General features: G+C 38.9%; 1 protein-coding gene across 2 annotated transcripts in view; it reads left to right on the top strand.

Moving 5' to 3' along the window:
• The window catches only part of grid2 (glutamate receptor, ionotropic, delta 2), a 456,461-nt gene that overhangs the window by 389,065 nt on the left and 45,135 nt on the right, over nt 1-22,261 (top strand). The gene's annotated exons all lie outside the window — the stretch shown is intronic.

Genomic DNA, 22,261 nt, shown 5'->3' with positions numbered 1-22,261 from the left:
TTCAAGTAAAGGACCTATGACACATGTAGAATCACAGTGGTTATTAAAACAAATATTGTACTTGAAGGACTCCCGTAATAGGTTTGGAATAAATGGGATGTGCAGAATGGGGACAGTGTCAGTGCAGTTATTCATGACTCTGTGCAAGGCATTCATATTCAAGGCATGACCTGCTGGCATTTGATCTTGTAATATATGTGAACATATAGCATTTGATTGTGTTGTTAAATCAACTTGAAGAGTTGCCTCTGAGATTGTCACATTCATTATTCATAATTTAATTAATTTCCGGTTTTACAGTTTTGAATCTTCTTGAGCTTTCGCAACAATTCTTCTGTATTTGATAGCGATCAGAGTGAGTTAGAATTCCATTTATGGTGAAGCCTATGTTATAGATCACATATCATGAAACATAGCAATGCAAATTGAGAGTAAGAATTAAACGATTCGGGGACTTGCATTTTTACAGTAACATCCATATGTATTATTTACTTAAAAAACAACAATAGGTATCATTATTCCCAAAAATAAGAGTAGTAATTTGGTTAGCTTACTTCTGCTCTCATTCGATAATCCTCGGTCCTTCAGAGAATTCCTGACTTCCACTAAACTGAGTCTTCAGATCAATCATTAAAGGAGTCGCGTTACTAAGGCATAGCGAATTATTATATAAATTCCCTTTGGGATAAATTATGTATTTTCTCATTTTATTTTCATTGCATTTCACATACTGTATGAAAGTGCTTCTTGAGTTAAATGTGTGGCCTGGAAATATTGGCTTATTGTCACTCTTGCACATGGGTTTTGTTTGAGTATTGTATCACCTGCAGTCATCAACAACAAAATGTCAAATCATATGCCTTCACTTATCTGCGGGGTCATTCTTGTTGATGAGGACAAATCCATGTAAGCAACATCCTTATAATTCCCTTGGAGGTACCTAGTATCATAAATACCTGACTGCTGTATCTCATTTACGCTCATCCAACTTTCTGACTGCATCGCATTTCACCCCCATTGTATCCCTTCCACCTCATGAATATATTAAACGTGAACTTGAGCCAGCATTGCATATGCGGCGAGGATTGATCAAAGTGCATAAAAGTGCAGCATAACATAAAAACCACATAAGGATGCAACTATATAGCAATATTTCTGGTTAGTGCTGGGGTTTGTTGATCATAATACCTAATTTGTAGTCTCCAGAAACATGATTAGTTCTTCATAATTTAAAGACTATTTATCTCGAGGGTTAGTTTATATCTAAACAGGGCTATAGGTTTGTAAAAGTAAACTGTATTTGTCATTGCTATAGAGAATTTGAAGGTATGTCACATGTTGTACGCTGGGACATTAGCACCATCTTGTGAGGTATTCTCTCCTTACTACCTTCGTTTAAGACCATTGTTGTCTGGTTAGGGTTTATTCTATTTGGCTAAAAATGTTCAACTCTATTGGACAAGAGTTAAAAAAAGAAGAAAGAAGATGGACCTTACAGGAGTAAGTGAATCTCACAGCTGATCTGTTATTGTGCCCAAATCTGGTCCCCACTGGCATCGCCAACTTTTATTTAGTTTTTTTTTATTTTCTATCCATATAAAATCAAATAAAAAAATGGACTACACTTTCTTCCATCCAAATGAATGACACTTTCAAAGGCCTAAATGTTAGTACTGTATACAGCCCAGCTTAATTTGATATATGTAGTAATTTCAGTATGCAAACTAGTCCAGCCTCTGTCTTCCACCTACCTGGCTGCAACCCTTAACACTTGATTGTGTAAGACCTGATAATGAGCTGCTAGCATTACATAAACTTTGTCCTGATCACCAGCCCTGAGCGGTCAGCCCCACCTTGTAAGTTAACAGGATCAGTTCCTTTGTTTTGTCGAGTATGAAATCCTGGCTATGACTGCAGTTTCCTTACAACAGTAAAGCACGGGAGAACACTTAAGCTATATCAGAATCTGTTTGTTTAGTGAGCGTGTGCCAGAGATCGCACTGTTGTGGAAATCTGCAAGTAGAATGCACAAATTGTCTCATGTCACTAACAGTCAAGTTCAAGTTGGATGGTGTTTTAGTTAGCAACATGGACAGAAAACTCTGCAAGTAAGCAACAAGAGGGGAAGGATGTAGGACAGACAAAAGATGGTTTCATGGGTACATTCTGTAAGACAGAGGTGACATTTCTAGAGTGGCAGCAAGCACTGCACAGCAGCAGTGAAGTGGCAGACATTCTCCTCTGAATATGTCTCTTCTGATTGTATATTCTATTCTGTTTCTTCATTCGCCATACTGCATGTTTCCTTTTTTCTTCCTCTAAACCACTGAAAATTTACAGATATCTGCTTCTGTGCTTCTCTCTGACACAATTCTTACATTATTCCTTCCATTTGGCCCTCCCACCTCATCCCCACGTCTTCCTTTTCAGCCTTTTCTTACATTTTCTCTATCCACTCCTCCCTTTGTCTCTCCGGGTGTCACTTATGCATCTGCATTGTGTTACAGGCTACAGGGTGCACTCTAGTGGTTCACTAATGCTCGTCTCCCTCTGTTAACTGCAGTGACACAAGGTGATGTTTCCTCTCTGCTGCAGCAGCATTGTCAGCGGCACTGTTGCCATTATGAAAATAAACCCTCAGTGATTATCCACAAAAACAACATTGTTTCAGCTTTATTTTGTTTTGCTTGTCAAATACTGTATAAAACCTTTTCAACATATAGCCTGTACTCAGCTTTGATTTTTCTTAACTTTACCTCAGAACATTTTTCTTCTGGGCCTGCTTACGGTATACAGCTACTATTTTCTCAACATTGTGCCTTTCAACCTGCTAAGATTTCTTGTTTTACTGAAAAATATAATTGGAAGGCAGTGAACAGTAACCGCAATTGTGTTTTAAAGCTTAAGGCTATTTGCAAGGCCGTGATGCTATTATCAGACCCCGTGCTCCAGTCCCTTTCAGATGTCTTTATTTTGTCTGTCTCGCTGTTTTTTTTATTTATTTATTTAGATACGTTTGTCTCCCTGTGAAGTTAAGAACTTGGAATACTTTTTCATCTCAATCATACTTTCTCTCCTCTTCTTTCTGTTATGTCTGTCTTTATTGTGTGATTTTTTTCTCTCTCTCTTTCACAATAAAGCTCTTAGGCCTTATTGTCACCATTCTCTCCTGCACTCGATGGATTTTCTCCCTTTTCAGTTTCGATCCCTTGCAGCAGAATACTGTTATTATTATTATGTCACACCGGGTCAGTGTCTGAGCTGTCTGTGGCGTCGCTCGCACACAAATATGTGCGCGCACAAACACAAGCATGTACAGTACATGTAGAAACACACAAATGCGCACACAATGTAAGATATGCAAACATGAAGGCATTACTCGTATGTACAGTTTTAATGCTTTGATGCACAAACGCATGCAGACCCGGGCAAGTGCTGCTGGTCCAGTCAGAGGGTTATTTATGTGTCTCCTCCATTTCAGTCAATGATTAAAGCGTTCAATAAAGTAAGAGGTGTTGCCCCTCAGACTTGAGATCTCATTAACTTTGTGTCACACATGATATCAAAGACTGGTTCATTGTTTATGTCACTGTTTGACTGGGTGGCACCTTCGTTTAGGTCAGCACATAACTCATTTGAGGTCTTTCAAGCTTATTCTTGCATCGTCTCAAGAAAGAAAAAGGACTCTTTTTTTGTGTGTTTAGTGAAGAATTTTAGCTCGAACCCCTGACTGCAGGGTGTTGTAGTACTTACTGAAATGACAAATAAGCTTATTACCTTTCTTATTAATCGCAGCAGGACTGAAAAAATTATTATAAAAATTCACGATTATGAAAATTGCTAATAACATGTGGGAAAGACAAAAAAAAGAAGATAATAGAAATTCCCATAGTTTAATTATATGTACAACTGAGTACTATGTTTTTTTTTTCTTTTTCTTTAAGGTACAATATCTTTAGCTTTAATGGATGCATGCAATTTTATGTTTTACTTGTGTTTCCATACCATTACCTTTCATATGGTATGATGATTTTTCGTCACCTCGAATGCTATCAACTGATGCATATAAAGGGGTGTGAAATGGGAGCATTTCTGCCTGAGTGGCTTTCATGGCCTCATACTGTAGCGCACTCATACTTGTGTTGCATACTCATTGTTCTTGAAGCACACAAACCACTATAACCTTCAAATTTGCATGCTTTTTCACATACATCCTGGTGCTTACGCACACACGAGCACACACACCTGACTCAGTTGATGTAAGTGTCCCTGCATGAATATATGACAGCTACTCTTCGTCAGGCTTTAAGAGTCTCTGATGACTGCTGATTGATTTTGGTCTTGAGTGGATCGCCAGTCTGAGTGATTTTCTGTCTGTATGGCTTTCTGCTGCACAATGGGCAGGTTCCACCTTAGAAAATGCATATTTTTATGCAAGTTTATGTCACATTTATATTAGCATCACTGACAGTAGCTTCTTAGAAATAAAAAGAAAGGAAAAAATAAGCTTTTCTGAAACCTATACATTAACAAAGCGAGGCAAGACATTCGGAAAGTATGGTACAGGGCATATTATCACAGCAGAGACTGAGTATAAAGCAATATATCTTGAAGAATGAATGAAATGCTTTATGCATATATATATACTCAGAATATATTATATTCAACACTATCAAAGATATTTACCAAAGCTAAGGCAGTTTTACATTTTTTGCACCCTATGGCTAAATCTGGTCTTACCTGAAAAAGCATTTAAAAATGTTTATTTCTGAATTCAAACAGTACTGACTTTTTCAGCAGGTAAGGTTATATCAGTCGTTAGAATCATATGTGGCTGATTTATATCTCACAGTCAATTATATTCCTTATGAATATCCTTGCATATTCTTAAGTGTAAAATATCTTCTATTTTTACGATATTTGGCCACCTCTGATGGTATTCCACTGATAATACTCTTCATATGCATCTGTTCTACGTGTATGTAATGTTATGCAGTCTCAGTGAGACTGTTAAACTGGAAGATTTCACTTCTTGCATTTGTAACTTCAATCTGTAATTTCCCTTGTCACTTAGTGTCTTCTTATTACCATCTTGTCATTTAGCATAATGACTCCAGACACTAAAAATTATCATAATTTCTTCACCTCTGCTATATATCTGCATGCTGACAGTAAGGAGCTGTATAGTGTAAGCCTTTAAGCCTCTAGCAATTTACCATATTGACTTCAGTGATGATGTTAAAGATTATGCTGATTGCGATGGCAGATAGAACGGTGGTAAATCAACCAAGTCCTGTTTAGATCCTTCAGCCCAGGATGAAGCTACGACAGCACTCCAGAGAACGATTGAGACAAAGCAGAAGAGAGATGATGGGAAGAGGGGAAGATGATATGGCTGGTAAATGGGTGCTCTGGGAGTAGAATGGGGGAAATTGGGAGTTTTAGGAAGGTGGAAAAGGAGAGGAATGGGAGGAGAGAGGAGCTAAAAGAAGAGTAGAAATGATGGGTTTGACTCTAGATAGGTGAAGATGGGCTAAAAAGAGGCATAAGGAGATGAAAAAGAATATGTACACAGGGACCTTGATGGTGTTGAGGGAGACGGAAGAATTGTGAATTAATAGAAAAGACCCAGCAAGAAAGTGCAGACTGGAGATATGGTGATCTTAACTCTGTATTTTACAGATACAGAAAATAGAAAATCTCCCTGTTGCACTGGGGTACACTTTCACCAAGTATGCTTTGTTCTCATATTTTCAGTTAAACACTCGACACACTGTTTGCCAAGTTAGTGTAACAGTGGTTAGGACTGATGAGGCAAACTTCAAGTGGTGTTAACCTTGTTAAGATTCTCTCAGAAGGTCCCTTGAGATTTTAGATCAATATAAAGCTTAATCACAATTATAACGTATAAGTGCCTTATTATCAGCAAACTAAAATATCTAATTGTGTCAGAAAAATACTTCATGCATAATGAACACTTAGGCACCACCACTCTTCATTAGTCAGTGAAGAAGCATAAAGCAGGGTAAATGGGATGTGCTGTCTAAACAGAGCACAAGAGTGAACCTCACCCCAGATGCCTCACAGTATGTGTGTGTAGGTGTATGCGTGTGTTGGTGTACTCTCAGTTCACAGAAGCCACTCAAACATTGTTTACCTCTTCAAATCACAGTCAACAATAGATCCGTAGGCAGCAGTGTTCTCTGAGTGTGCATGTTTTATGTGTCAGTGTCATTGTTCTTAGAGGACCTCCTGCTAACCAGCCATCGGTCAGGGAGTTGCCAAGGTTACCACACAGGGTGGCCCAGCTTGGCTCGGGTAACAGATCTCTGTTTTTATGATTCCTCCCAGTCTGGCTTTGAGAGAGTGAGATCGGCTTTTCATGAGCGATGCTTTCAGGTCTCAAGGTTGCCTATCGCTGGGTGACTTGTATCTCTTACAGTAATCCTGCTAATATGCACTATCCTGTCTGTTCTTCTACTTTTCATCCCTTCAGTTTCCTTGTTTTCTTCCTCACATGCTCTCAGTGTTCGTTCCTACTGAGGCTGCTAGTGATTTAAAAGTAAGTTGTGGTATTATTTCGTCTGAACCAGTGTGATGACACAGTGTTGGAGCAAATCCCCTTCATTGTATTTTTAAAAAAGGATTGACATATTTGCATGTTTGTAACGTATTTTACTGGATTTGAATGAAATCCCTGCAGAGGCATAAGCTGGTATTTCTGTCACCGTGCTTTGGTTTGATTGCTGAAATATCCTCTGTAACAACCCAACCTCTGCTAAGACCAGAAAAGTCCATTTTGGTCGCTGGGTTCTTTAATTTGATATGTTCTTGTGCAAAATAGTGCAAATCACCCTGACAGGAAAAAAGAGAGAGCTCTTTTCCTGCATACTCTGATAGCTCATTAGGATTCAACACATCAAGCTCAAACAGCAAACATATTTTCCTGCTGTTACAATTCTCTGCCTATGTGATGACAGTGTTTCTTTGCTGTGACTCAGATTTACGGAGAGCAGATGAAAAAAAGGTTTCAGAAAGAGGAATTGGAGGAGAATTACTGTACATATTAGAGAAAGAAGATGGCGAGGATTGAAAGAGACATTTGAAATAAGAGAAGGATTGATGCTGCATGAGAGAAGGGAGGGAGAAATACATAGAAGTCATCCTTATCAACTATGCTGATTGATTTAAAAACTTGCATGTTTGCTTGAAAAGTGACAAATTGGACTGGAATGAAGGGAACAGAGGAGGTGGAAGGGGTAAGTAAGAGGAGGAGATGGAATTTATCTTAGTAACGTGAAAAAGTGGAGACATAAAATATTACATTATCTTTTTGTGACTTTACGTTTACATTCTATATCTAGTCATGAAACCAAATAGCTTTTTTATCTGTTTCTCAGTGATCTGCCAGCAGATGCTGAAGCCATCTACACCTTCATCTTACTTTCAGTGTTGCTTTTGTTGTTCTCTTATTTCTTTTTATCCTGCACTACATCTGCATCTTCTAACAAGGAAGTCAAAAAAAGTCGTCGCATGCATCCGATGATTTTTGTGCTGCTGATGTGCTACAATTGAAATTGTACTGAAAGACACTAATCTCCGAAGGGAAATAAATAAATAAAACGGATGACAAACTGTTCAAAAAGTTAAGTGCAGCACAGAGGGAAAGAGAGACAGAGAGAAGTTGAAATCTCAAGAGATTGCAATGAATGCACTGGGGTGTAATGTTTGTAGCCTGGCAACAACTGAACTGATGATGTCACATACGACATCAGCAGGTAACAAAGATTCCCTCTTGGTAGACAACACGGAGAGAAAATCGCAGCAGTTCAACATCCAAAATGAAGGTGTTGAACTGTTTTTCTCAGAAACTCGTCCAGCATTACACAATCAGTTGTTTAAAAGCACTGTGATCCCTCATCCTATACTCTTCCCACTCTGTCTCTAGGCTCTGTCTGCCTGTGCAGTATTATAGCTTTATAAAGAGATGTTGGAGTCTAGAATATCATCCTGTTGCCAAATCTTGGTGAAATACATAATACTGTATCCTAGATATCCTTGCTGTTTGCTCATCAGTGCTCCAAGCTTGTCCATTTTATCTGCCAGTGACTTCTCATTCTCTCAGCACAGAATCCAAACCAGCGTAGAAAAATGTTTGCAAGTGTCGTATTACAAGAGCCACTTTTAAAGGCTCTGTGTTTGTGAACTTGCATCTGTTTATTTACTTATTTATGTACTCACTCATTCATGTATTTATTCATTATTACATTTTTTATAAAAAATGTCATGTCCAAAAGTTTCCATAACCCATCTTACAATCATTGGCAAAACCTTTAGTCCCAATAATGGCAATCAAGCAGTTCTAATTATTGCTAACAAGCTTTATGTTTGTCTCCACTGGGATTTGGGCCCATTCAGTATCTCAAGGCAGACACCACAACAGACAATGCACAAGGCTGGTCTCCCTGGACACCAACCAAGGATGACTCACTTCTCCATGACCAACACAAAAATATTCCAATTTTTTTTTTTTTTTTTTTTTGAAAACTCAACTGGAAAAAATGCACTTTCCTTGTTTTTGTTTTTGTTATCTATCCTATGATCGGATGCGATGAAAATTGAGTTGTTTGGACACAGAGAGGAAAAACAATCAAATCCAAAAAAGTCCTTATGGGGAAACTGTAGGACTATAGGAATGTGAATCGAGGTTTTCAGCAACCATGTCAAAACACACAGTATAATGAGCAAAAATCTACTTTAAGAGTCTGGTTAAAGGCTATCTTCGGTAGAATTGGGGCCTGAATTGCACCATAGCTTGTGTCGTGACAAGCTGAACCATACAGTCACACTGGTCAACAAATTACCACAAAACAATATTAGCATTTTTGAGACAACCAGCCAGAAGCCAAATATAAATCTCATTAGCAATCAGTGGCAGGAACGAAAGATTAAAAGAAGCCTTCCAACCCGCAAGACCTGGAGATCATTGTCTTGAAGTGTTTCAGAATCCCATTAGAGATTTGGAAAAAGAATCTTATTGGTTATTAGATCTGCTTGCAGTGACGGCATACACAAGCTTTGCTGAAAAGCTGCCTCTTTACTGGGGGAGTATGAATCATTTTGGTATAAATTGTAAATTTTTTTAGTTTTTATAATAAAGGCAAAAACAAAAATCCAGCTGTTGGCGCTAATTCACACAGAGTTGTAGACTGGATAGTTGACCTGCTGTAATAAGACAACAGTGAGAAAAGCACACCAAAACTGACATTGAATTATACCAACATACTGACATGATGATGACCCACATTGGATTTCTACTAAAATTACCGTTCCCATATAGCACATTTGATAAGATGTAATTGCCAAAAGATAAAATTATCACCATACCACATAAGCTAATATATGTCTAGTATTTACCCACACACTGAAACTAGGTTGAACTATCGTTCCGGGTATGAGATCATCATGATAAACAACACATTTTATGGCTATGTGTATTTGCTGACAACCACTTTCCTGATGTTTACCTACTGTGTTAAAAACAGGAAATAGAAAATGGGCAATAAGGTGAGATACTATATGGCATGCAACTGCAGCGTGTTTCAAGCGATGCCTCAGATGCACATGTCAAGCTGCTGGTGTGCACGCTCAAATCAGACTTTGGAGTGTGAGCATAGGGCTAATTCTTGGTGGCAGTGTGATGCAGCTCAGACTTAATTCTTGACATACTGTAGCACAAATAATATGTCTGATCATGTTTTGCAAGCATGTTACTGTAAGTGCTTGAGGTAGCTGCAGCTTTGGTGCTTAGGTCGTCCCCTGGGGGTTCAATCTGTGGCTCCTGCAGTGTGTTCAGATATCTATACAGTCCATAATAATCACCCCCCCCCCCCAGTGCATGTGATTTTTCACGCACGGGGTTTGAATAATTTTGCTGGAGACTGCACGTAAAAACCTTGATTATTTATGTTTTTCTATGTTCATAAGCTCCAAAAATTACAAGACTATACTTGTGATGTCCAACATGTTTTATGAAGGACAAAACGGTGGCCCCTGCATGTTTAGAGTAATATTTCAGGGTCAAAACTTTTCTATGGTTCTATGGCTAATGTAAGAATTAGGGTATGGTTCGATTTGGGACAAGAATTAGGGTTAGTCATTGAGCTGTGATGCTCAAGGTAAGGTGCTAAGCATTTTGCCAATGGTGAAACACACTAACACAGAAAAACAAGTTTGTGTGTGTGTGTGTGCGCGTGTGTGTGTGTGTGTAGCTCCTATGTTTTGCGTGTGGAGTGGTCATTAAGAGTAATGTTTTTATGTAATATTTCTTTGTTATGGTCTTAAATAAATTTCACAAAATAATCTAAAGAAAAAATGTACTATGTAATTTAGCTGACATCATTTTATTCCAGTAGGTTGTGTCATTTTACTGTGTCACCGTGATGACTGTTCAAAGGTTAATTCTGTCTGCATCATTCTTTTCACAGAAAATCATTAGTCTGTTTTTGATTAGTCTGACATCCTGTCTCTAATAAAACATCTCCAATAATGAGTTTTATGGCCTTAATGGCATCCCCCACATCCTTAACAAGGCATGCTCACCTTAATGATCCAAAGATGGCTGTGAATTGCTGTGAAAATAATTGCGCAGACACATACTTGTGCGGTGAAATTAAGCAGACAAAAAAAAAAAAACACTCAGATCAATACGTAGCAGAATTTGATCTTACAAGATAGACAACTCCAGCTGTTGGCTCTTAATGAAACATTTTAGTCATTTCTTTTTAAGGTTTAAAGTTGTTGTTTTTTTATTCATTTGCCTTTTTCTGTCTCTGAGTTCCCAGATAAAAAGATAGCATTAATACAAAATTTATAGGTCTGCAGGAGCTTAAAATACACACAGGGAGCGTTTGAGAGAAATGTTGAGGGGGCACAAAAGCAATTAGGCCATTAGAAACACAAAGCGCAGTGTTGCTAAAGTCAGAGAACTTTATCAATCAAAGAGCCAGATTCCCAGATGGAAGAAACATGGTGTCTAGACTACTGTGCAACCTAAAGCTAACTATTAGATAACATTGTACTTTCCAAGTCAAAAAGAGAAAAACAATAGAGAAAAAAGGTGAAAGACTCTAACTCCTGTGTTCTCAGTTTGGAGGTGGAAACAACAAGTTCCATTACTGGATTGTAGATAAATCAGGCAGACAAAGTAGGCAGTAGAGGGATTTGAAAAATGAAAAAGAATGTACAATATAAATGGATTTGGTTGTGGGATATCTTCTTACAATTGACCACTCTCTGTTATCCTCACCTCACCGCTGCCCAGCCACCAACACCCCCAAACACACACACACCTCTTTGGAATCTTTTAGCTATATATTTTCCTTTCTAGCATCTCACCATTCTATCTCACTATCCTACTATTTTCATTGCATGCTGAAATATTTTTTTTTTTATCTTCATTCTTCCACTCATATATATATTTATTGTGTCTGTATCTTTATTTTTATTGCTTACCTCTTTGTTACTTCTTCCCTACATTTTCTTTTCCCAACACTGTGCTGTAGGGCCAAAATCAAGGTGTTTTCACATTAATCAGCCCCTTTTCTCTCCTTCTGTCTTCCTTGTTTCTATCTGTCCACTGTCCTCTCATTTTCATGCAATTTGCTGGGCAGCCACGCTCCGTGTCTTTATCTATTTCTATGGGACAAGAGACAGCCCAGTGCCAGCAGCTAATGGACCTTTGGAGAACACAGAAACACATGCATCACAATCCAGAGAACAGGGAGGACAGGGAAGCAGGATTTGGAGTGAAGCCAAAGGTAGATGGAGGACATACTGTAAAAGGGAGAAGGTGTTAGTGAAGGGAAAATAAGAGTTAGATGATCCTCCAAATGTAGTTACTGTAGTAATATGCATGTATTGCTTACTTTGGTGTTAAACTAAATATATGTATAACAGATTGTATAATATACTTTTTTTGCTATTTTACCATATACACTTATTAAAGTTCCCAATGAAACACATGCATCATTAGCCACAAGATTAGTCATCGTCATGTTGTTGACAATTTCCCAGTTAATTACAAACTCCTGAATACAATTAAGGATACCTGCAAAATGACTATGTCACTGTAGGACCAAGTCATAATGTATAGGGGACATGTAGGGCAAAACATGTGGTGCAAAACACATTGGATTTGAAATGCATGCATCTAGTTCTTGTAAGCACATCCCACTAAGAGATCATGATCATTAATCCAACTGACTCACTGGCGTTCAAAAAAACAACTACTCAAATTGCCACAAATATCACCTGGTCCTAACAACTGATGCGTAAAGACAAACGTGAATTATTTATCAAAATTAGAGCTCTGGCTATGAAACCCAGAGCTCTAGGTGGAACATGTGAAAGTCTCAGGCTGTGTTCCTTCTCCCTTCAAGTCAAGTATTAGAGCTGACTTTAGAGAGTCCCATTCATGTGTGTTGTGAAGATACAATTTTACTTGTTCCAAAGAAGAAAGTTGCCTTCCAGCTGAAACTCTTGTTACAGCAGTGTATCCATTTCAGGAGTTTTTGACCTGCGGCCTACCAGCCCAGTCATCTTTTATGACCATCTGGCGCATTCACAACGTACTTTGTAGAAAGTAACATTTTCATAGATCAATTTTTTTCTATTCAAACATCAAAGTAACTAGGGTAATACCTGCCAGGTCAGCATTTGGGAAGCGTCTGGATTTGATGAGATCAGCAAATGTTGCAGGATCGAGCAGGAAGAAAACGACCCGTTTAATTTTTTGTGTCTATAAATCTCTATGTCATCTGAGGATGATTCCATCCAGCACCTTTTAATATTGTTACACAAGTTAATTTGCCTCAAGCTAGTTAACCTCCGTTTGACTCCTAAAAAACATAGCCTTCCTTAAAGTCGTGTTGACTACTGCTTTTTTTTTTTCTTTTGATGAGTTCTGGTACGCTGTTCATTTAGCAGACCAAGAAATTGTCATGATAATAATAAGTCCTTTAACAAAGTGTGCATCTTGAATGTGTTTGACTCCCTACACTGACCAAAAGAATTTCAAACATACATGGGTATACGGGTGCAGTAACACTGTCTCACATGCACTTAAAGTTTCGTATTCTGTAATGCACTTCAGTATCTTGACCTCTACGTGGAAAGGAAGGCTAATATCCTGTGACACACATGAAACGACCTGCCATGTAGTTAGAGCAGAGTTCATTTCCACACTGCACTCTCTTGCCTCACAGTCTGGCCATTCAGACATAGAGAGAAATGTCCATCATCCAAGTACAGACTTTGAAACGGCAAACTCATTTCCATTCTAACAGTAGAAGCTATCGAAGTTGAAAGACCAAGTATGACGGCAGCCTGTGAGGGGAAGAAAACTGAGATTTACAGTTACACTGTAAACAATTACTTTAGCTTTGGGTTGAACTGTGGCTCAGGTTTCTGTGAACAATACTTATAACTTCATTCTGGCTAATCTAGTGTAGGATCTCTCTGTTTCCCTTGGACGACTGTTTGTATTGACAGAATAAGCCAAGTCACAAAATAATTCCCTCTCCTTCTGTTTAAAATAGCCGTGGTTCTGGCCTTTTAGGGGTCAGTGTTAACATCACCGCTGTATCCGATGGACCCTCAACTTTACAATAGCATATGTTTTGCAGTTTATTCAAATAAAAACTGGTAGTACTGAATTTTACAAACACCGGCTGTTTTTTCATTCAAAGTGTTGCTGTGGCCCCCTCAAATTAATATTACTGTTGTAAAATATTAGCTGCGGTGCAAATCAAGAGTGGACTCTCCTTTCTCTGTCAGATCTTTTGACACACAGTATTTTTGAGTTATAATGGAGAAATTATTTCCTCAAATTCAGATGAGCATGGGATATATAGCACATGTTGAGGAAAAAATTATTTAATGTACCCTATGGATTAGGTGCAACTACTGCGACTTCAATTAAAGTTGCTGCTGGAAAAGCATCTAAGTCATCATTTTCTTGTCTTGCCCTCATGACTATTTCTTTTCTATGGCTCCAATTAAGACTCCTCGACATCTGCCTGCCCTACTTCTGTGTTATCTAACGCAAGACTTTTTCATGTAAATGTGAAATGATAGATTGAAACTTGAGTCGAAATTCAATCTGATTCTCACATGGAAGTGCAGTGCATGCCAGTGTTATCCTCAGCAATTACTCCTTGTTGAGGTGGAGGGGTATTGACGCCTGTTCTTAGACCATTTGGCACCAGTTCTGACCACTGAAACAATTTTTTAATGAAGTTAATTATGGAGGGCTGGCAGTGGCACAGTGGTGGGTAGAACACAAACATTTAATCAATTCTAAAAACTGTTTTGGCAGCTGTTAAACTGTCAAAGAGCCTAGATATTCTTTAAACTAAGCTTGCAGTGTGACCTTAGGTAGCAAAACAGTTCTATGCTGTGCTCTTAGCTTCCTTTAAACTGTTTGCAACTCTTGGTGATCCATCTGGTGTCAGCATCTGCAGTCCCAGTATCAGGCCATGGTTGATATTTGCAAAAGATATCCGGTGCCTTACAAATGACCAAAAAAGCACAGATTATTTTATTCACCTGGGTTGATTTTTCTTCTTGGAAAAAAAAGAAGAGGATGTTTTTTGAGGAGAATTTAACACATCTTAAGCAGCAACCTTTAACCCACATTTTACACAGAAAGATATGGGTGCTTCAACAGTTGTAATGTGGTTGACTGTGGAAAAAAAACAAACTTTCACACATAAACACCGGAGAATTGTGCTCAGACTTCCATCACAGTTGCTACTCACACATACACCTCGCAGTTGGAGGAAACACTCCCAAGTGGCTCCTGGGAAGAGTGCAACTGAGGCAAAGCATGATGCAAAAAGTTCAAGCACTTTATTACAATTGTGAATGAGGCTTTTATCTATGACTGTTTTGTGTTGATATCAATATTCCAAGTATTTGGATGAAACTGCTGTATCAATTGGTAAGTGGGGAGTGAAATTTCAGGTAGACAAAAAAAAAAAAAGAGTGTGAAGCAGCAAGTGTTGCCTCCCCACACACTTGCTCGCTGTAAATGCTTTGAAGGGTTTCATGTTATATTCATACATCATCTCATTCTGTGACTTTCTGGAGTTATTACCAGGTAGCTGACTGGGTAATGTTCCCAAGAAGTCTAAAGCAAATGTTGCAGATATTTGTATTCTCACATGCAGCGGCTCCAGAACAAGTCTGCAAAAACGCAGGGCTGTGTGCATGTACTCAAAGAAGCTTATGAGTGGGAAAAAAGACTCACTTACGTTCTGACATTTGCCAATGGTCATAAGATTTGGAGGATAACTAGTGTGCAGAAAGCTGCCAAATGGAGTTCCCTTATTTGCTGTCTGGTCTCATTGATCTTGACAGGGTGAGAAGCTCAGTAGTCTGGGATGACTTTGAGGTCATTCACTGATCCTCTGCTTTGAGAGGAGCAAGGTGGCAGGCACAGTCCTAACATTTAGTGCGTCCACTCACGCAAACCCGCAGGGATAAGACCTGTTCATTGATAAGTGGATGGATGGGAAATAAATGGTTGGCCATTTTGTACGACTTACTTTGTCTGTTTGAGGATTGTGTTGCTTTTTGCTGGCATTTCTCCCTCATATTGAATTCTAAAACTCCTGAGTGAGAGTAGTGTGTTTTTTTGCAATTGTAATTCAGCTATAGTAAAGCATAACAGAAAAAAACAAAACAGAAAACAGACAGAGGGGATGATAACATCGTGGCCCCAGAGAGCCCTAAGACGGAAAAGTCCAAGACATGTTTATGCTGTCACAGATGCACAGCAATAGGGGATCATGGGAAACTCTCCAGGCTCAATTCACTACTATTTTTCAACCTGAAAGCAGTCACATCTGCATGCAAATAAGTGGCTCTGCATGTCTATTTAGAGATTGTGAGCATTTTCATAGCCTTGTGTCTAGGGGTCAGCGATATCAAATCGTGAAGGATTGCAACGTGAAGACGATCCGTAGCGATCTGTCAAACTGCAGAGATCGTGTGATTGTCTAGGGCACATTCTATAAATTGCAGTTCTATGCTGATGCACCGATGCACCAGACGTATTACGTCGTCAACCTGACCGACCAATCACAGCGAATTACGGGCAGTGACGCGCTTTCTTACCCGCCCCTTGCTTGTGTGTGTAGCAGTAGCCACATGGAGAGCCATTGCTGATAGCCAAACGGAGGAGTTGATCGTTAAAAAAAATTCCACCTCCATTATATGGAATTGGTTTGGATTTTCCGCAACTGATCTAGTGCAAGCAAATGTAATTTGCGAAGTTTGCACAGAAACGGTTCGCACGGTAACACGACAAACCTGTTCAATCACTTGAAGAGGAAGCATCCCAAACAGTATGCTGAGAGCCAAACAGCAAGGGGCCCGGTGGCACTGGCACCGCAGGCTGAGGGATCAGCTAGCATAAGACCAAAACAGACAACATTAACACAGGCATTTGACAAAGGCACTTCGTATGACAAGTCAAGCAAGTGAAGCGGTAACAGAAGCAGTTACCTTTTATCTTGCAAAAGATACGGTACCGTTCAAGACGGTTGAAAAGGAGGGGTTCGAACGCCTGCTTCAAGTAGTTGACCCGCGGTACGAGCTGCCCAGCCGAAAATACTTCTGCAACACTGTCTGTTTTTCATTTTTCAATTTAAGATTGTGATAAAATCGAAATCGTGATTTTATTTTAAAAAAAATCGTGATATGATATATTTGCCATATCGCCCACCCCTACTTGTGTCTAATGTTTTGAAGGTCAATTTTTACAGTAATAACACTGCATTTTCTCAGCATAAATGCAAGTGCATAAGTGCATTGTCTGCAAGTCTCAACATGTTTTGTATGTTCTCACATCTGGCTCACATCAGTGACAGATTTCACCTCTCTTTCCTTCATCCTCTTTCTATGGTAATATTTTTGTCGTCATAACTTCTCTTTACTCAGACGCTCATCTGTGTAAATGTCGCTCTTGATGATTTGTTGATAAAAGACAGGGAGAAAATCAAATGCAAAATGAGTTTTGTTTGGTATGCCACTACTTAATCTTGTCTTCCAGCCCAGTTTAACCATACAGTATGCAATGCGTACATTTGTCAACTTGTGCAGCACATAGGGCATTGTTTTTTTTAAACTGATAAGTAATATAAGGTTGCTACGGTTACATGTGCAGATGGTTCGAACTACTAATCGAGCTACGGTCTAAAGGTGTTCACTGTTTTACCATTAGAACCAGTAGGACAGTAAGGAATCGGGGGTTGGAGGGAAGTAGAATGGTACATTGACAGTTGAAAGCTTTGTCCAGGATGAGTGTCAAACCAGCAATCTCTTTCTGGCTGATCCACAAAGGTCCATGATTAGTGCTTTTCAATCTCTTTGCATTTGACGGCAAACCTGTTGGTTTCTGTGAACCCCTTGCTCTAATGCACCAAGTGATTGTGTACTCTGAACAACACTCAGTATAAAAGGCTAAGAAATTAGAAAGAATGAGGGAAACCATCATGTAAAAAAAAACAGTTCTAGAGTTCTAGTTTCCCATTTAAAAGGTAAAAATAAATAAAAAATTGTGTCATTGTGTCGGTAATACCACTTTCTTCACTTATCAAAGAAAATACCAAACTCTTCATTGTGCCACATTTAAATCCACCCTGAAGGCAGCCAGGGCATATTTCTGAATTATAGGCTTCCAATAGTGTGCCGTTTCATTATGTATTATGTATTATGTATGAAGACCTTTATGTGTGTGTGTGTATAAACACCACTGTAACAAAGTCATACTGCTCCTGACTTTGCAGCCCACTTTGATGTGGGATTGAATCAGTGCAGTCTGTTAGTGTCCACTGTCACATTCCTTCAGATGTCTTGGACAACATCACAGTACCGCATCCACATGGCTTTTTTGCTTAAGGTGTCCTCCTCTGAACAGCAAATGCTAGCTGCACATCACAGATCCGTGAGACCTCCATCCAACTGTGGATTTATTTCTAATCCCCCCTTTTCAGTTAATTGTATCTTTCTAATTTGTATATATTTTCAGGCTTTGAACCACAAGTTGTTTATTTCCATTTTTACTGAAATGCATCCTCTGATATCTGCTTTGGTTGCAGTAATCAGATACAACAGATAGGCTGCGTCATGTAGGAAGGGTTATGTTGGAATACTAGCAGATATTGCTATTCTGTGGGGATAGCAATGTTTTCAGTCTTATCATACGTTAAGAATAATCTTTAAAGACAGCATAATAAAAACCAGTCCTCACAACAGCTGGCAGATCCATTATATTTTTTTGGAGACGGAGGGGAAAGTGTTTATTGTAGCAAAAATGTGATCTTGCTACACAATACATTACACAGGATACAAAAGGATTAAAAGGATGCAACTTTATTTTGTTTTATACGTTTCTGTACTTTCTGTCAATGTGATGGATTATACCTCTGAATTGGCATGGGATATTCGATTTGTTAAGCTTGGTATTTCTAGACAGTCTGGTCTTAGCAGCAAGTTATCTCTGATGTGCATCTTGTATATATGGTCTATGTTTAGGTTCCACTGTTGTGTGCTGTGTTGCCAGGCAACAGAGCACATTAGCATAGGAAGTGGATTAATTCCTCTGTCGACTAGCCTCACATTCACATCATCTGTTTGTCAAATATCAATTCAAAATCAAATATACTTTCTCTCCATGGGGAAATTTTTCTTGAGCCAAAATGCACACAGTGCACAGTAGCTGCATGACAGAACATTGCTAACAGGAGACGCTCCGCAGGGGTGTATTATATATGACGCAGAGAGAAGATAAAGTGAGGTGTAGAAACACCTGAAAAAGATGGAAAACATGAAAGACAAAACACTTGAGATAAAAAAAAAGTAAACCAGGTATTAAAATCTAAGAACAAAAGTGCAAAATGTTCCCAAACACAAGAGTTAGTGAGTTTTCTTGAAATGCATCACCTTTTTTTAATTATACTTTCTAGTGCAAGAGTGTAAAATATTTCTCATACTTTGTGCTTACACCAAACAGCCTAAGTCTGTGTTGGAAGTGCATCGTCTGAGCTAACTTACCGCACATTTTTCACAGGCACACCATTTCATACAGTTCAGCTGTATGCCCAAATAGCAAAGTTTCACACCTGTGTGATAACATTGTCAGCGATTTTGACAGGATCATGCAATCTAACCTTTCTTCAGTCGAATGTCATCTCTTTGGTCATTTTGACATTAAAAATGAGATGACTGTCACACCCCTCTTCAAAGGTGTCAATCTCATCAAGTCCAAAAGAACTCCAAAAAAAGTGCACAGAACAGCACAAAAAAGGAATGATTCACACTTTCCAAAGAGAAGCAAATTTAACATCAGACACCGTTATGAAAAATACAGTTGAGTAGGGATAAGATGAAAACGAAAGAGAGAAATAATCATTTTTTCTGCCAGATCCTATTAAGGGTGGCATCTTAGTTTTGGCTCACTGATCCGTCTCGGATGATCCGTCTCTCCAACATCTGTCTCCAATTACTCCTCTCTTCCACTATCACATCTCTCATCGGCTTAACGGGGTCTGAGTAAAGATTTGCATAGAGCATGGCAATAGGCGATTAATTTCTTTTTTTTCCAGTCCCTCTTCCTGAAGAAAACAAAGACAACTAATGACAGCCGATGGTAATTAAACAACTGAGAAAACAAAGAGAGGAGAGGGAGTGAAGAAGTTGTCATATTGTGTCTCCAGGGATGGAAGCGACTGTTGCCACTAGAGCAAGCAGTCGGACAGAACGCCTCATGAGGAATTGATGCCACCTGTGTGCCAGGCTTTCATCGTCTGAGACTGATTGTCTTTATGTGTTGTGCTTTTTTGGGAAGGGAAATGATTCTTGGTTGATCACAAGGGAATAACAAGTGAAGTGGGAGTGGCCTTCTGCCAAGGCAGTTTCCAATAACAAACCATAATTGAATGGTTTCCTCTTTTGCTTGTGCTTCACCAAGTTTCCTGACATGTGTCTTGGATCATTTTGCATAATCTTACCGAAACAGATAAACTCATGAGAAGGCAAACAAATGTCGGTGAAAACCTTCCTATACTGTTTAAGCCTTTATTGTTTACACTGGTTTTAGGACTTTTTGCACATGTGGGAGCATAAACTTTTTTTAAAGAGTTTTCCCGTCACACATTGCAAGAGAACCTGTCTTAAAATAGCTTTCCTCATGTATATTGATGCATCGTGACGCATAGAGAGAGAGGTGCTGTCTCTCTGTTCTTTGCCTTGATTGATTTCCCTGCACCTAATCTTATCTTTATTCAGATCTTCACATATCTACATGCAGCCAGCTAGTGCAGAGAGGGAGAAAAATTTGGCAAAGGAGCAGCATCTCATTGTAATGCTCTCTGATTTGTCAAATAAAGCCCAAACAAAGGCAAAACAAAGCACGTTGGATGCAAGTACTGAGAGAGAGCACACAAGTCGAGAGACAGAACCAGCTGGCTTAAGGATAGACAAGACCTTTGCTGATCTGTTTGAAACCTGAATTAGACAGCCTTTTCTCTAATATTTCACAGTTATCAGCCTCTGTTGCTTTCCTTACACTCTCCACAGACAAGTAAAATACCCTCATCTGGTGTCTCTATCGTCACACTTTGCACTCATAAAACGAGAAGAAAAGCAAGCATTTCCTAAATAGGAGGTCAGTTCTTCCTCCTCTCAAAATATTGAAACCTTGAGCCGCTGAGCCTCAGAATTTACAGGCACAAGTTTAATCATTCTGGAGTGAAGTGACGAAGGCATGTCAGTTTGCAACTAAAAGTGAATTTGTCTCATTTTATTCCACATAGACATGCATGAGGAGCATATATTGGTGCGGGATCAGTGTGAGAAAGATCCGCTTTCCGTAATGTTTTGAAACTATGAGAAGCTTTAGAGCTTTGGTAGTTATTGCATGAGACATATGAATGCTGAACTTTGAGCTTGTCTATTTTATTTTTTTTTTCTGTTTGTGTGCATGTCTCATATCTCGAAATCAAACAAGTCAAAGGAGAGTGATGCAAGAAAACATGCAGAAGTGTGCAGTGAGAGGTGGCTGTGAGGAGATAGTTGAAAGCTGTGTCTACAGTGGAAGTAGAATTGGGGAATTTGACAGCAAATAACCATTTTTTATATTAATTCATTCACTCAACATGACAGAGTAAGGATGAGGGTAATTCAACAGATAGGCTGCACTGATAAGACGAGATTCCACTCGGTCTGCTGATGTTTATTTAAATCTGCATCAAATGTGCTTATATTTACCTGATGCATTTGTTTTTGCTTTGTATTATTGGCCGATAACATTTCCTTTTCTGTGTACATTATGCAATAAACCTCTGCGTTTTGTTACATGGCAACATTGTTAAGTCAGCTCACTTTTCGTCAGCCTCAACAAAAGGGACCATAAACTTTTTCCTGTCATCACAGATAAGTACCACACGCTTTTTTCTTACATGCCACTTCGATATTGTCTGACTGAAAAACAAAAGGAAAAAAAAAACACCTCACGTTTACAGTACGTTCCACCCTGACCAAAGCAGATTCATTTCTTCTGAAGGCAGATTCTCTCACAGGGAGATGAAAAGCCAGGCTTGTGTTACAGAAAAAAAGGGAAGTAAGCACATCTTTTGAACAATAGATTACTGGGTGGACTCAACAGGCAAAAAACTTTTCCACTGACTGCACTGACTTGGCTGTCAGACTGAAGAATACGGCACCAGATTGGGATAACAACACCACCACCTCTGTGAAAAGAAAGAGGATTCATTCTGTTCCTGTTTTTATGGGTTGCATCACATTAAAAAAAAAAAAAGACCAAATCATACAGCAAATCAAAATCAAATGAACAATTCTTAGATATAAGGCAACAGAATGACAAATTCAGTCAGGAATCAAACCAGTTTTATGTGCCACAGCACCACTATCCCCATGTGTCCACCACAACAAGGGAATTTGTTTGTCTGCCCTGATAAAGCTGCTCATTGACGTTACACTGGCATTGTCTCTGTGGCACCAGCCATATATCGTTAAAGAGCTCGAGCTTATTTCACATATTTCTGTAACATCAAGCTGACACAAAAAGCGATAAATATGCAGCGTTGTCTGCTTTGAGAATAAGGATGTGCCGCCCTCACAAATCCATGTGGATCACAAAGCCGCCAAATCCATGATAATGCATAAATAGAACTGG

This window comes from Leuresthes tenuis, unplaced genomic scaffold (genome assembly GCF_036924035.1).
Source record: "Leuresthes tenuis unplaced genomic scaffold, fLeuTen1.0.hap1 SCAF_6, whole genome shotgun sequence".
In the NCBI taxonomy this organism is placed as follows: domain Eukaryota; kingdom Metazoa; phylum Chordata; class Actinopteri; order Atheriniformes; family Atherinopsidae; genus Leuresthes; species Leuresthes tenuis.
This window is presented reverse-complemented; position numbering and strand designations above follow the sequence as displayed.